Source organism: Canis lupus, chromosome 22 (genome assembly GCF_048164855.1).
Source record: "Canis lupus baileyi chromosome 22, mCanLup2.hap1, whole genome shotgun sequence".
NCBI lineage: Eukaryota > Metazoa > Chordata > Mammalia > Carnivora > Canidae > Canis > Canis lupus.
Window position 1 is genome coordinate 13,789,127 of NC_132859.1, and position 10,046 is coordinate 13,799,172.

Below are 10,046 nucleotides of genomic sequence, written 5' to 3' on the forward strand. Positions count from 1 at the left end.
GTACCAAACAAAAGACATTTCAAAGCCAAGTATCAGTACTTGGGTATTGACCACAGCTTTTACCTGTTTATATCCATCATGTCCCATTCACCAGGCAATTGTGGGCTGACTCTACAGGCAAACATTTATGAAATGCTCTTGATTGGCCACAATCCAGGGGGAGCTCTTGATCTGGCTCTCAAGCAATTCCTTCCATCCTACGTTCTTTGGGGAAGGCAGCAGATAGAGCACGTTCCAGGGTTGCAGTGTCAGCTGGGATTGGTAATTATTTAAGACTTTATCCAAAGTCATTTGCACAGAAAAGGCTGCTCTACTTCCAGGGTAGAAGGAAATCAGAAAAATCAAAACAAATTCAGATTTATTTGTGATGGATGCAATAAACACAAAACACTAAACGACCGACACTTCAGAGAAGCCAAGAACCAGGCAAAGATTCAGATTTTAAGATCAATCCCTTCCCAAGTGTGTTTTTAAGTACCCAGGCTTCCAAAATTCATGCTGTACGTTCAAAGCAACTCTCCTCAAAATATTAGAACAAACCCCAATGAGTTTATTTCCTTTTCTTTGTAAAACATTTAAGCTCTGCACCTGCAAAGGGAGACCTCTGTCCCTGGACAATAACCCCTCTTGGAAGTTTTTAAGCCTCAACTAAAATGGAGATGTGAGGGCTTCTTGGTCTGATTCAAAGCCACTTTAATGTTGAAAAGAAGCATATGCACAATGTCCACTTCGTTCTCATGGATTTGTTTGTGTTTGGGGGTTTTTTTTGTTTGTCTTTTTTTCAGATTCTTGATTTCATTTTCTGTGGAATATTTACTTTTCCAATCACTTTCCTGATCCAGCTTGTCAGCAAACATGAGCCAAATTGGCCTAGGGCTGCCCTGGCGAGAGAGTCGCTGGTGGCATTGCCAAGCCTGACTGCCATCCTTGAGCACGTCCTCCTTCCCTACAGAACCACAAATCATGGAGACCATCCCCTGGACAAAGGATTTTCTTGTCCTCCAAGGTAGCTTTCCATGAGATGCTGTGAAACAGAAGGAAAAACATCTCTGGTCTCTCCAGCACCAGCACCACCACTAGCTGGCTGTGTGACCTTGGGCAAGTCATCTCCCCTTTCTATGTCTGAATCCTCCTTGGTAAAATGAGGGCGCAGAACTGGATAATGTAGTAAGTCTGACTCGTCTATTATCAGCCCTCGGAACGGACACTTTTCACCTCACCTTCCACCTCCCCCTTCTGTCTCAACATCTGGGAAAGCTCAAAAAAAAAAAAAAAAACCAGCCCAGGTATTCCCCGGGGCAGTTTTAAGTCTCACAAGCCTCTGTCGGCAGGAACCCTCACCACAGTCCTGTACCCTAAACCACCCGAGAAACCCCAAGATAATTTCCTTTCCCTCCTCTCTCAAGCCATTTTTGGACCTGCCCAGGATCTACTCTACTCTCCCCAGAAGGAGGGTATGATATGCAGCATAATCAGTCTTGACACCTGAACCAAATCTGGAGCTAAAGTCCATCGGTTTCTAACGGGTGGCCACCACAATCTCTGAGATCTTCTTCCAAAGCAGTGCTGTCCAGGAGAAATGCAATGCGAGCCACACACAGGAATTTAGAGTTGCTAGTAGCCACTTTAAAAAAGTAAAAAGATGAAATCAATTTTAATAATGTAGTTTATTTAACCCAATATATCCAAAATATGATCACTTCAACATGCTATCAATTTTAAAAAGTGTTAAGGAGACATTGTAGCATTATTTTTTTCCATACTAAGTCTTCAGAATCCGGTGAGCATTTTGCACTATAGCAGGTCATAGGGGGACTCACCACGTTTCAAGTTCCCAAAACCCACATGGGGCTAGTGGCTACTATGTTGGAAGACACGGTTCTAAGATAGCCCAACGCAGGCCCTAGATTCCTGCCACTGTTGTTGTTTATAGAAAGTATTACCATATTCATCAAAACTAAGATGCCATCAATTATGAAATATAACATATATCATTTTAAAAGTCATAATTATAAATGCCATAAATTGTCAAATGAATTCAAAGCTTGGATGTTAAACTCTGAAAAAAGTGTGTACCTTAGAAATGATCTTTTAAAAAAAATCTATACGTACGTGTAAGTCATTTCCCTAAAAGGCCCAAATTCAGGGAAAGCTGAAAGGTGAGAAAATCCATGTCTTTGGTGCTATCACCCATTTCCTACAAGATTCTGACTCTCTCCTTTGACCCTCTCTACTTAATTCCTGTCAATCCTTGCTTTAATTATCATTATGTGATGAAGGAGTCCTCATAGATAAGCACGTATTGTATTATAGGAATCCTTGATATGCACTTGAATTTTCAAAGAGGGTATCTAAAATGAGACATTTATGAGCACTACACTAGGCAGTGAGCTCATCTAATCCTTCCAACAACACTATGAGTTAAGCATTATCTTCATTAAAAAAAAAAAGAAAGGCAGCAGACTCAGAGAGGTTAAGTGACTTACCCAAGGTCAAACAGTGTCTGAACAGCAACTTCAGCTTTCCAATCTAGATCTGTCTCACTTAAGGGGCCAGGTGTTTTCTCTATAACCAAAAAAAGGGAGGTGGAAAAGGCAGACGACAGGTAGGGCCCCAGAAGATGACTGCTTACCTCCCCTCTTCCTGATGAGACCACTTCACCCCTTCACAAATCCCTAAGGGTTCATAAAGTTGAGGATCCACTTCTGGATTCTCTATTCTGCTCCATTGATCTATGTGTCTGTTTTTGTGCCAGGACCACACTGTCTTGATGATCACAGCTTTGTAGTACAACCTGAAATCTGGCATTGGGATGCCCCCAGCTATCTGGGGATTTACCCCAAAGATACAGATGCAGTGAAACGCCGGGACACCTGCACTCCGATGTTTCTAGCAGCAATGTCCACAATAGCCAAACTGTGGAAGGAGCCTCGGTGTCCACAAAAGATGAATGGATAAAGAAGATGTGGTCTATGTATACAATGGAATATTATTCAGCCATTAGAAACGACAAATACCCACCACTTGCTTCAACGTGGATGGAACTGGAGGGTATTATGCTGAGTGAAGTAAGTCAATCGGAGAAGGACAAACATTATATGGTCTCATTCATTTGGGGAATATAAAAAATAGTGAAAGGGAATAAAGGGGAAAGGAGAGAAAATGAGTGGGAAATATGAGAGAGGGAGACAGATCTAGAACAGGAGAGACACCTAACTCTGGGAAACGAACAAGGGGTGGTAGAAAGGGAGATGGGCGGGGGGTGGGGGTGACTAGGTGATGGGCACTGAAGGGGGCACTTGATGGGATGAGCACTGGGTGTTATGCTATATGTGGCAAATTGAACTCCAAAACAAATAAAAAAAAACAAATCCCTAAGGGTTCCACTGTCAGTGGCCTCCTCCTCAGAAACACACTATCAAATGCCAGCTCTGGCCACCCGTGGTGATTCAGCAGGTTTTCCCTGCAAGACTGCAAGAAGCCCTCGGAACGACAAACCCCTGGAAACACGCACCATCCCGAACTCCAGGGAAATGCCTCAGTGAGCAGATACAAGTGCACAGAAAAAGAAAGGGCCGCGTGTGCATTTTTGGAGGTGAGGCTGTGCACAGCTGAGTGCTCATGGCCCATCGCTCATGACACGATGGCTACACAGCTGCAGCTCTCCGGAGCCCGGCAGCCCAGAGCCTGGTGGGCAGACTTGACTTGTTTTTCCTCCTCGGGGCTCTGACAGAGGCAGCCCAAGGACTGGGCCAGACAGCCTGGGTCCCCAGCAGGCTCAGAGCTGGAATGTGAGAAGCAGAGACTCTTCGGGATAACCAGGGCCGAGGGAGCACAGCCCCTAAGTGATGCTTCCAAACACACAGGAAAGCGCCCCTCAGCTAAGCCCCTCAGCTAGAGGTGTGGGTGGGTGTCCAGTCTGCTCTTAAGCACTAGCCTGTGACAGGCCATGACTATCCGGGAGGAAGTAAACAAGAAAAGGGCAGTTGGACGTGTTCATGGAGAAATAAGACAGTGCGAACAAAGCAGACTGGGTTCTAGGAGGGGGATTAGAAGCAGGCCATCTGCCGAAAGTGTTTCTCTGCCCCTTTGAGCTGGGAGGCAGGCACTCAGTAACTACTTCTCGAGGGATCATTTTATCTTCACAAAAATGCAATGATGAAAACCTTTTTTTTTTTTTTTTAAGATTTTGTTTGTTTATTCATGAGAGACACAGAGAGAGAGGCAGAGACACAGGCAGAGGGAGAAGCAGGCTCCATGCAGGGAGCCCGACGTGGGACTCGATCCCAGGACTGGGGATCATGCCCTGAGCCTAAGGCAGATGCTCCACCGATTAGCCATCCAGGTGTCCCTGATAAAAACCTTTTTATCCTAATTGTACAGATAAAGAAACAGAGTTAGAATGACTGAAATTCGATTTTACAGCAAATAGGTGACAGAGCCAAGATCTGAACCTGGATCTTTAGGACCAAAACTTAGGCTATAAAATATCAAAGGGCAGTTAGGAAGCTTTGACTGAAGGTCCCAGAAGGTCCAATGCAAACAGGCTTAAACAATGAGGAAATTCCCAGGACATAACAAGAAGTGTGCAAAGGTGGTGGCAGCTCGGGGACTGGGCATCACCAATGCTGTGCATCACCAAGGACATAGCTTCCCCATCCTTCTCTCTTTGACCGGCCACCTTCAGTGTGTGGCTTGTCCTCTCGAACTGTTGGCTCTCCTGAGAGTCCTAGGATGGGTATCGCAGATGGAGGCACCACGTGCAGACAACAGCATCCCAAAGCAGCCCGAGAACCACCCCGTCCTGCAAATCTTATTAAGGATAAGGGGACATGTCCTGAAAGCGGCCCCAGCAAACTTCACTCCTCTTACAGGCCAGGACTGAATCTCCGGGCCACACCTAAGGTCAATATGTAGTAAGAGAAAGGACATGACCATAATTAGCTTAGACAAGTCAAAAGTCACCCTCAGGGGGTTGGGAAAGGACCACAGCCCCTCCTCCCGGACCTAACCGTGCAGAGGAGGGCAAACAATTGGGGCTTCATCAGTGCTCGAGTTATTACTGCCAGTTAAGAAACGTCCTTCAACTGAAACCAACGCAGTAACAGATGCTTTACCCTTCCACCCTCAGGAAATGTGGGCTGACCTGCCTGATTTATGAGCTTGCTTTGCAGAACTTTACCGACCACCAATAAGACTAGTTAAGACTGGGTTAAATTGGGAAGAATTCTTGCATTGGCACAGGAAGGATGAAGAGCGAAGGAAAGTAACCTGTGTGACAGCACACGGTGGGCCTCCGCACACGCGCACACCCATGGCAGGATTATGCTGCTGTTTAATTACTGAGCAGGTGTCCCAGGAAGAGACAAGGTTCCAGACTGTGCATGCTCAGAAAGGAGGCTGCCCCCCACCCTTTGTCCCTGTATCCAATCAGCATGTTGCATTCAGCCTACATTGCCTGCCCCGGCATGACAGTCCGACCCCCTTGACCTTAAATAGACACAACCCCCAACCCTTGGTGAGGTGGGTTTGAGGCCTGCCTTCAGCCGTGCCCGTTTGGCTGTCTCTCCAATAAACTCTTTCTTGCTGCGTACTCAGTGTCTCCGTGATTGGCTTTGCTGCACGTTAGGCATACAAACTTGGGTTTGGCCATAAAACTTAGTGGCATAAAACAACAAAGATATAATTATTCTTACAGATAATTCAGAAAGGGCACAGTAAGGGTAGTATCTGTTTCACCATGTCAGAGGCATCCGATGGGACCACTAGAATGGCTGGGAGGGCCAGAATAATTACCCAGAGGCTTCTTTACTCACATGTCTGGTGCCTGGGTGGCAATGACTCAAAGGCTGAGCTCAGCTGGGATGGCTAACCAGAGTCCCTACACACAGGCTTTCCATGTGGCTTGGGTTCCCACACAGCATGGCAGCCCTAGTCAGGCTTCCTACCTGGCTTCCCTGGGCTCCCAGTGTCCGTGAACAAGGAAGACACTGTATCGCCTTCCTTGATTCAGCCCAGGAAGTCATATAGCATAACTTCTACAATACTCTGTTGGCTGAATCAGTCAGAAACCCACCCAGACTCAGGGGAGATTACAAAGACCCTATCTCTCAAGGGAAGGAATATCAAAAAAATGTGTAGCAATTTTTTTTCAGTCCACCACTGTTAACAAAAAAAGGCAGAGACAAACAACAGGATCTGCGTTCAGATCAGAAATGAACTACATTTTCTGAAAACAATCACAGGATAATCACACTTTTAGAGAGCTGTCAGCGTCATGCAAACTTTTCCCGTAGCTGATTCTCTGTTCAGCAGTGCGGCTGTGCGAGAGACCACCTACCCATTGATTTCATCTATAATTTAGCAATCGGCAAAGCTGGTACTTTTCAAAATATATAACCAATACATTTTCTGCTCCCTAGGAGTTATAAAGTTTAATGAGAAAAAAATGGGCTGGTTTACAGCTCTCTTTCTTTGTTGTTGGTTTTTTTTGTTTTGTTTTTTTTTTCCTATTTGTTGGAAGTTCTCTCTGAATCCTGCCTGGCTAGCTCTATCACCTGCCTCAAACGGCCCCCTGTGCTCTGTTAGCTCTGGCTTAGCCATCTGTAAAATGGAGCTAGCCATCCTGGGAGGACCAAGTTCTTGTGACTCCTTTTCTCTGTTCACAACAGTCTTGAAGGGCCTTGGAGACTGTGCTGTTTAAATGCAAAATGTTGTGACTATCATTTCATTATCTGAAAAGCTAAACAACATGAGGATGCTTTTGTAGCCACGTTGCTAGGTTACCGACAGACCTCCCTGCCTGCGTGAGATGTTGAGCCTTGCTGCAGCTTTGCACCAGGGCAGCCTTTCTCCGGCTGAGATGAAGGTGGCAGAGAGAGGTGGTTGACCTGGAGTCGAATTGCTGTGGACACCACTGCGAAGGGAGGGTATTTAGCTTTCAGGTACCGTGGCTGGATTTGCTTGCTCTTTGAATCCAGCAACCCCAGCTTGTTGTATCAATGCTAGAAATGGCTCAAGACCCAACCGATGGGCTTAATCCTTACCAAGTTCAGATTGCTTCTCTAAAGAGCCAAGTTCAGACCTACTTTATTTTCCAGAGACTGAGGGGTGAGATAATCAAATACGGCAAGCAGGCAACACTACCTGGAACACCTGTCATATTCTCAAGGCATGATATCACCCTTCTGACACATTTGCCCACAATTTTTTTAAAGGGGGAGGGAGAGTGGGAAATTTCATGCCATTAATATTGGACCATTAAAAAGATTCTTTCCAAGGCTGAGTCCTCTCCATGGTGGCAGTCCCAAGGTGGATGCTATTGTAAATGTCTAAAGGAAGATAAGCTCCCCCAGATATGACATTTAGATATGGTGACAAGTAATTGCACACACCCAAGAAGGAGCTCTTGCCCAACGTACCTCCAGGTGAGTACTATTTAGTGAATATATTCTACTGCTAAGGAAAACTTCCCAGCAGCTTTATCCTGGTGAGCCTTTGTCTCTTTAATAATGATTTAAACCTGGCAGCAGCAGCGTCCCGACTCTCAAAAACCCAGGGATATTTTCTCCCTGGCCATGTAACCGTGAAGAATAATTTTAGAAAATTCTGAAATGATCTCATCAATGGGGATGTGATATTCAGTATTCATCTGAAGTCCTCTACCCATCTGTTTCCTTCTGGAGAAACATGGGAGAGAAAAAAAAAAAAAAAACAAGGAAACCAATAAAGTTGTTACAAATGAAGAGGGGGAAGGGAGGAAGGACAGAGAAAAGGAAAGAGAAAGTAAAAAGGAGACAGATGGAAATCAAGCTGTTGGGGAATTTTGCCTGGACAAGGCAGGAGAATGGACACCAGTCACTCTGGGAAAACCGCAGAGTTCCCCTGTTTGTCACCAAGGTTTCCCGGGTGCCTCTTCTATGGCCTGCCTGTTACAGGTGCAGGGAGCGGCAGAGAGCCCTGACCACAGCCTGGTGGGAGAAGCCAGTAAGCACACAAGTAAATGCACATCCAGAGACGGCGGTGGGAGGCATGAAGGAAACCTGCAGGATGCCTTGAGCGTATCTAACTGTGAGATATAACTTAGCCGGGCAGGTCTTGGAAGACCAACCTGCAAGTTAATGACATTTGCTCTTGAGGAAACGTGGGAGCCTGTGGTGTGTGGCTGAGAAAGAGATGAGCCCGCAGTGAGCCCTGGAATCTGACCCCTGAAGGTGACCAGAAAAGAAAGCAAAGCCTATCCACTTGCACAATTGCATCTGGACTGAGAAATCCGTGATGAGCTACAACTGTGGGCCCCTCCTTCCCTTTGCCAGAGCCCCCGAGGGAACAGTGGTTGGCAGGGTGATTGGTTTACAAGACAGCTTTCTTACATCTGGAATGGAGTCCAAGAAAATTGTCTGTTGGGTTTTCCAATTTGGTGGATGATCCTCTCTTTCAATGGTGTCACTTTTCATAGCATTTCCATCATCTTTTTTATCCACACGAAGTGCCCCTCCCTCGGTATGTAATTAAATGCTTCCCAAAACCTGGCTATAAAGGAGGCTTTGCAAGTAAGCTGTCTTCCACAATGAAATGCAAAAGGATGTCGATGAGTATAAACAAGGTGAATTTATGTTATGCCATCTTTAAAAGGGAAAAGAAACGAATGGTTTCTGGGACTGGGAGAAACCCATTCATTTCTCCTGATGCTGAAAGAGTTGCTTAAGTTGTTCACCTTACAGAAACCTCTAATGGTACTATGTCAATTAGCAAATTAAGTTAAAATCATATAAACTTTATGGAGAAGGCCTAATATTGTCTCTCGATCCCTGGAATCATTTTTCTTAATGCAGCATGGTCACAGTTTCCAGATGCTGGGAGCCTGGACAGAGATGGGAGGCAACATCCACAAGAACCGGCTCCATTTATTCAGAGTCACATCTGCCATCCTGCAATAAACATTCTATATGCAAATTGCCTCAAGTGACTCTCCAGAAATTGACTAGTTTCTTATGCTGTATCTTAACACCAAAAGAAATTGAAAACATTTTTATGGCTTATGTCCATAATACATTCCTCCAGTGTGTGCTGTGTTTTTATCTGCCAATATATTAAGCTCTTCTTTAGCACTTGCTTAGGTATCACCAGTTCATTTTTTGTGACAATGAAAAAAAAATTTCAAAAATATCTGTCCAAATGAGAGCTGCCAACGGCCACCCCCAAAGGGGGTGCTAGCTTCCATTGTTCTTGAAACTGAATTGCTTCGAAAGCGGTAGGAAAGTTGTGCAGATTAAAACCACTTATGATGTAGAAATTAAGCCCCATTTTTCTAGGGATGAAAGGTTCTGAAGCCCTGCTCTGAGTTATCCCCTCTTGACCATAAAGCTTTGGCCACTTTGTCTCAAAAACAATTGCCATCTGAGGTTTATAATCCAGTTAAGGAGAGCAGCAAAGCCACTGTCCTTCTGTTTTCTTTTTAATGAGATGAAGATGATTGTATTTTTTGTTTTGTGGGTTCCGAGGGGGTATTAAATGTTTAGTCATGCTCTTAGAAGCCTCATTTTCTTCCTAATCCTGTTGCTCTTGAGAGATTGGCAGGGATATTCCTTTGTTTGGCTTTCCTGGAGCTTTGCAAAGTGGTAAAGGTAGTCAAGAGCTAGGGTTAGAGTCCATGTCTCCAACAGGAGGCCAGCTTCTTCCCACTGGGGTCTCACATCCTGCCCCTGCTTGGGAAATGCAACAATGGCAAGATTTCGATAAAAAAATATTTAAATAAATTGTTTGGTTACATAGAGAGATAGATAGATCCATATAAATATAAGGAGGAGAAAAATTCTTAACCTATGGAAGTCTTACAAATACATTATTAAGAGAGAGGCATACTAACAGAATAATAGGCAAAGATGGGAAAGGAAAAAATGACAAAAGAGGAAATGCAAATGGGCTAGGTAGATAGGTATTTAATCTTGCTAAGAATTAAAAATGCATGAGATAAAAATGCTGAAAAATATTTTCTCCTATCATGCTGATAGCAAATCTTTTCTTCACAATCTCTCTTTCTCTCT